Raw genomic sequence first — 6645 nt, 5'->3', positions numbered from 1 at the left:
GGCAAAGGAGAGAGCAAATGTGAAATGGGGTAAGAGTAAGACAGAAACTTTTGAAAGTAATAAAAAGATATTTTGGAAAGAAACTAAAAGAGGAAGAGAAGACGAATCAAGTAGAGAAGAAAAGGTAAAAGGTGCAGATGGAGAGATAATAATGGAAGAGAAGACAGTGAGAGGAAGGTGGGCAGAGTATTTTAAGGAGTTGCTAAATGTGAAGGAGGATAGAAAGAGAAAGGTAGTTGCAGTGGGAAGTGCCAAGAAAAAGACACTGAGGAGTGAGGAAAATGAAGGAGAAATAGGGAAAGATGAAGTGAAAGTAGCTGTTAAAATGATAAGAACAGGTAAGGCACCTGGGTTGGATGGATGCCATGCAGAATATCTGTAAAAAAAGGAGGTACAGTTATGGTGGACTGGCTGGTGAGATTATCTAATGCTTGTTTAAGACAGGGTAGAGTGCCGGAGGACTGGAGGAGTGCCTGTATAGTTCCACTTTACAAGGGAAAGGGGGACATGTGTGAGTGTAGTAGTTTCAGAGGGATCAGCTTGTTGAGTGTAGTTGGGAAGGCTTATGGGAAAGTCTTGATTGAGCGGATTAGGAGAGGAACAGAGGGAGAAATTGGTGAAGAACAGTGTGGGTTTAGGACAGGTAGGGGTTGCGTAGATTAATTTTTTGTGGTAAGACAGATATGTAAGAGAGCTATAGGAAAATGCAAGGATGTTTTTGGGCTTTTATGGATGTGGAAAAGTCTTACGACAGGGTACACAGGAAGGCAATTTGGGAGGTATTGCAGGTATATGAGATAGGAGGAAAGCTGTTAAGAGGAGTCACGAGTTTTTTACGAGAGTAGTAGAGCTTGTGTTAGAATTAGAAATGGAGAGAGTGAATGGTTTGAGGTAAAGGTGGGACTTCGTCAGGGATGTGTTATGTCACCCTGGCTGTTCAATCTTTACATGGATGGGGTGGTGCGAGAGGTGAATGCAAGGGTAGTGGGTCAGGGGTTGGAGATGGTTAAAGAAAATGGAGAAAAGGGGGAAATAAGCCAGTTGTTGTTTGCTGAAGACACTGTGCTTGTAGCAGAATTAGATGAGGGATTGAGGAAGTCCATCACTCATTAACAAGCCATATAAATCGTTAATTCGTCCGCATTTGGAATGTGCTGTTTCCGTATGGTCACCGAATCTCATTAAAGACATTGACAGACTGGAAAAGTACAACGGTGAGCCATAAAAGGAAAATAAATCATACGAAAATCGACTAAAACATGAATCTGTTTTCCCTAAAAAAGCGTAGACTCAGAGGTGACTTGATACAGGTCTTTAAAATTCTAAAGGGAATTGACAACATCAAAAGTGACAAAATTTTCACACTGAATGAGAATCAGACAAAAAACAATGGTCTCAAACTGTCCGGAAATAGATTCAACTAGGAAGTGGGTAGAAACAACTTTGCCAACCGTGTAGTTAACAAATGGAATAAACTTCCTGCAGAGGCTGTGCAATGTAGTTCAGTTCAAAGCTTTAGGAATCATTTACATAAACATCTAAGCAAGATGCTGTGATGATTATCATATATTTTATATTCATTGTTTTATGTTTTCTTATAATTTGTCTGTTTGTTTATCATTATTTACTTGATTCTCATTTATTATTAGTTATATGTCAATATATTATTATTTACTATTTACCTGTTTGTTTATTATTTAACTATACTTATGCATTTATTTATGTATTTTATTTATTATTTACATTATTAGTTTTTATTAATCAATTCATTTATGTATTTATTTTATTTTTTTGCATCCGACGTAGATATGGACCAAAAAGTCTCCTGTCGGCATGCTCCGCCTTTGTAATCCTTTATCAGTGATAGAGTTTGAGAAGATGTGTGAAAGAAGGAAGCTGAAGATAAATATGGGCAAAAGTAAGGTGATCAGATGTACAAGGGGAGAGAGTGGCAGCAGGCTGAAAGTGAGTATTAAGGGAGAGAGACTGGAGGAAGTGGATAGTTTTAGATACTTGGGTGCGAATGTGGCAGGAAAGGGAGGAGTGGGGGTGGAGGTAGAAAGTAGATTGAGAGAAGCGAGTAAATGCCTTGGATTAAAAAGTGTAATGAGAAATAGACATTTGGAAATGGATGCTAAGAGGAGGTTATATGAAGGAGTGATTGTACCGGCAGCACTGTACGGGGCAGAAACAAGGAATATGAGTGAGGAAGAGAGAAGGAGTTTGAATGTGTTTGAGATGAAATGTCTGAGAAGTATGATAGGGGTTACTAGGCTGGATAGAGTGAGAAATGAGGAGGTGAGTAGGAGAACAGGGGTGGATAGGGAGTTGTGAGATAGGGTTGATGAAAGTATTAGGATGGTTTGGACACATGAAAAGAATGAGTGAAGAAAGATTAGTAAAAGAGGTGTGGAAGGCAGAGGTGGAAGGAGTGAACATGAGGGGCGTCCTAGGATTAGATGGATGGATGGGGTAAAAGGGGCATTACGAAAGAGAGTAATGTCTGTTGAGGAAGGACGGGAGAGGACAGAAGATAGGGGTGAATGGAGAAGGGTTATGTATAGATGATGCTATGATGCATGAGGGGGTGGGGGATGGGAGGTGAGGGAGTATGTATGAGAACTAAATTGACGCATCCCGAAGGGATTTCTCCCTGTCTTCTCTTTTTCTGCATGAGGGGACGGAGAAGGTGAGAATCGTCGAATTAATGAAGCGGCCTTGCTATGGACGTGCTATGTCTTGCGACACTGCTTCTGACCCAGGGCAGCGGACAGGATGCAGGGATAACCCGTCATTCAGGAGGTGACAAGATGAGAGGGAGGGAAGAGGGTGGAGGGGAGTGGAGTATGTTAGGGATGGAATGGGTGGGAGTGGTTTCTATGCCTTTTTCTTTTTGGATACCTCCCGTGTAAGGGAAAATAAAAGCCTTTGGTATATGTATGTATGTATGTACGATGGTGACAATCTTTACCTTGTAATAACAACTAGCTGTATCATTTTGTTGTGACTGGGTGTTCATGATTTCATCAGCGATGATAAGGTAGATGGTCGTCCTTTGGAAGGTGGTACGCACACGATAACAGATGCGGTGTTGTCTTGTATGGGGGGGGGGAGCTGAAAGATTTGACCTTACCCATAATGTCTAAATCCATTGGGAACGTTCGATCTGTGAAGGGTAGAATCAGGTCAGAGCCGCGACACCACTCCCCACCCGTGCGTGTTGACCTGTAGTGAACACTGTCTAAATCACTTCTTTCATGTTGTTGGTTGCTGAAATTGGTGAGTAACTGCATCCTTTTGTCATTTTCGTCGTTGTCATTGTCACCATTGTTGTTGTTGTTGTTCTTATTGTTGTTATTTTCATTTTCGTTGTTGTCGCTGTCGTTATCATTCTCGCCATTGTTGTTATTGTCGTTATTGTCGTTATTGTTGTTCTCATCGTTATCGTTGTATATGTATATATATATATATATATACATATATATATGTATATATATATGTATATATATGTATATATATATATATGTATATATATATTTTTTTATGGAAGAAAGTATACGCTGGACTCGACGTTCGTCAATTTATTCCGACGTTTCGAACCCTGTCCGGGGCTCGTCTTCAGGGTAATACAGAATAAATTGACGAACGTCGAGTCCAGCGTATACTTTCTTCCATAAAAATGATTCCTGGACTCCATCTATTTACGAATATATATATATATATATATATATGTATATATATATATATGTATATATATGTGTATATATATAGATAAATATATGTATATATATATATATATATGTATATATATATGTGTGTGTGTGTATAAATATATATAGATAAATATATGTATATATATATATATATATATACATATATCGCTTGTTTGCGAAAACGTCGTCATAACTCAAAAAACTGAATTTTTGAGTTATCTATACAGACATATTCATCTTCAAACACGGATTTTTTTTTTGGTAACAGTGTCAAATCTGTAGCTCATAAATTGACCGCTAGGGAGTGCTAAATGTCCCAACGACATAACCTTACATGTTCCAACTTGTTCCAACAAATATTTTAGACTTAGTAAAGATTATGATTGTTTCAACTTCTATAAACTTTAGAGGCGTATTTGATGCTCCAAAAAATGTTTCACCTATGGTGTTTGAGGGCTTTTTATAATAATGAGAGCGTATTGAAACTTTAAAATGCCTCTCCTGAAAAATTCGATATTTTGAGTTATGACGACGTTTTCGCAAACAAGCGATATATGTATATATTGCAAAAATAATCACAATAACGCGTGACGAAAAAATATTGCAGAAACCACAGGGAAATTAAAGTCGGAATACTGAACGTTTTCGTCTATTACGACATCCTCAGAGTACAAGAAAGAAAAAATAGAACACAATATTTATACAGAAGAAAACTGGGAGAGGTTATAGTCACATAAAACCTTCGGACATTATACATACTTACACATTCAATTACACATGGAAATGTTAATGGTAATAATAATAAAAGTACATACACATTCATATACACATGGAAATAAGAAAGGTAATAGTAACACAAAACAAAAAAAACAAAAACAAAAATTCAAAAGAGCAAAATCATGTGGCCGAAAGGTCCATAGGACATTTGGTACAATTAGGAAACTTGGTACTGCTTAAATATCCTATGATTATAAGATTGTTTAACCAAAACACAAGATAATATTATCAAATTGTACAAAAAACAACAACACAATATTTAACAGAAATAAGAAAACTGAAAAGGTTATAGCCACATAAAACCTCCGGACGTTATACATACATACACACTCATATACATATAGAAATATTAAAGGTAACAATAAATGAAAAAATACATACACATTCATATACACATAGAAATAATAAATAAAAATAAATAAAAAAGAACAAAACTATGTGGCCGAAAGGTCCACAGGACATTTGGTACAATTAGGAAATTTTGTACTGTTTTACTATCCTATTAATTATAAAATTGTCTAGTTTAAATAAACCTAAACTCAAGTTAATATTATTATCAAAATTGTTCTTTATGAAACAGGATTCAATGATGTTCCTATCTAAAGCTGAATTACAATCAACAATTTTCTTAACGTTGTCCCAGTCAATGTTGTGGTTTGTGTCCCTAACATGGACAAAAAACCCACTGGACATTTGGCCCGTCCTTATACTGTACCTGTGTTGTTTCATCCTAATATTTAATTCTTTACCTGTTTGGCCAATATAACAGGAGCTACAGTTTTTACAGGGAATACTATAAACACATCCTACATTATTACAAGGGGAATTTTTGATAAGGAGTTCTTTGATGGTACTGTTTTTGAAAATAACATTAATATTAAACTCCTTAAGGATGCGAGGAAGTCTCACAAGATTATCATGAAAGGGAATTACTAAAAGATTGTTCTTACAAAAAGTATCTTTTTGGGTTATATTGAAATAAGACTTCCTTGCCCTATGTTGTGCTTTATCTATAACATATTTTGGATATTTCAAACCCGATGCAATGTCATATATTTTTCCTATTTCTTGGTCTAAAAATTCTGGACTACAAATTCTATAAGCTCTTAAAAACATGGATGAAAAAACAGAAACCTTAGTATTAATATGATGTGTAGAATAGAAATGAACATATGACAAAACATTGGTTGGTTTCCTAAAAATGTCAAACCTAAAACTTCTATCTTTTCTAATAATAGAAACATTATTATTACCATTAACATTTCCATGTGTAATTGAATGTGTAAGTATGTATAATGTCCGAAGGTTTTATGTGACTATAACCTCTCCCAGTTTTCTTACTTCTGTATAAATATTGTGTTCTATTTTTTTTTCTTGTACTCTGAGGATGTCGTAATAGACGAAAACGTTCAGTATTCCGACTTTAATTTCCCTGTGGTTTATGCAATATGTATATATATATATTTATATATATATATATGTATATATATGTACATATATATATATTATATATATATAAGATATAGTATAAGCTTTTTGTGCACAGGTTCTCACGTAGACAATTTTTATTGAAGTAAATTGCGCTAATAGCTTTGGTTATTTTTATACTCAATATCTTTAGTTTGAAGAATAACTTTTTGCTATCATAGTTGAAGGTTTGACCAAAATCATTAATGATTTCAATATCATGTGAAAGGGTGTATTGATAGGCGCTGTTGAATGCCAATTATTATAATAAATGTATATAATAGTACTATAAAACTGTTGACATAAACACCGAAAACTTAATTGTTTTCGCCTCTCCCAGAGGCTTCTTCAGGGTGAGAAGAACTATGACTATCTGTCTTGAAAGGCTGCTGTAGGCGAAGATCTGGTAAAGAATAATGTCAGCAGGCTGACTTGCACTGCTTATAAAGGAAGGTTATAGGGAGATGTAGGATAGGTCATCTGGAGCTTTTGGGTTACGTCACTGGGAGAAGTAGGAGAAGTCAACGGGAGTTCTTGGGTGAGATCATCGGGAGAAGTAGGAGGGGTCAATGGGAGTTATTGGGTGAAGTCCATGGGAGAAGTAGGAAAGGTCAATTGGATTCCTTGGGTCAGGTTACTGCGGAAAGTGGGAGAGGTCAACTTTAATCCTTGGGGGAGGTCACTAGGG

The sequence above is a fragment of the Oratosquilla oratoria genome, chromosome 3, assembly GCF_046742065.1.
Source record: "Oratosquilla oratoria isolate Oo_2021 chromosome 3, ASM4674206v1, whole genome shotgun sequence".
In the NCBI taxonomy this organism is placed as follows: Eukaryota; Metazoa; Arthropoda; class Malacostraca; order Stomatopoda; family Squillidae; genus Oratosquilla; species Oratosquilla oratoria.
Note: the sequence above shows the minus strand (reverse complement) of the source record.